Source organism: Fulmarus glacialis, unplaced genomic scaffold (genome assembly GCF_000690835.1).
Source record: "Fulmarus glacialis isolate BGI_N327 unplaced genomic scaffold, ASM69083v1 scaffold22218, whole genome shotgun sequence".
NCBI classification, from domain to species: Eukaryota; Metazoa; Chordata; class Aves; order Procellariiformes; family Procellariidae; genus Fulmarus; species Fulmarus glacialis.
The window spans coordinates 9,062-9,348 of NW_009230416.1; positions in this window are offsets into that span (position 1 = coordinate 9,062).

A 287-nucleotide genomic window follows, 5' to 3' on the forward strand; every position below is an offset into this window, starting at 1 on the left:
GCTGCCCTGGGCCCCTTCGCTCAACGAGCCGGAGCAAGCCCAGAGCTAACAGGGAGCAGGGCCTGCTCCCCAGCCCAGGGTTTGGCTCTCTGCCTGGGAGCCAGGGGCGCCGTGCAGGCTCTAGGTGCCGGCAGCCTCACCAGCCAGCTTGACACAACCTTGCACCCAGGCTCCCCGGGAGTAGCCCACCTGCAACAACCACACAGCCCCATGCTGCAGCCAAGGGCTCCTGCTGCACAGCTAGGGGTACATGCAACAGCCTGGGAAGTACCCATCCTCTTCCCTGA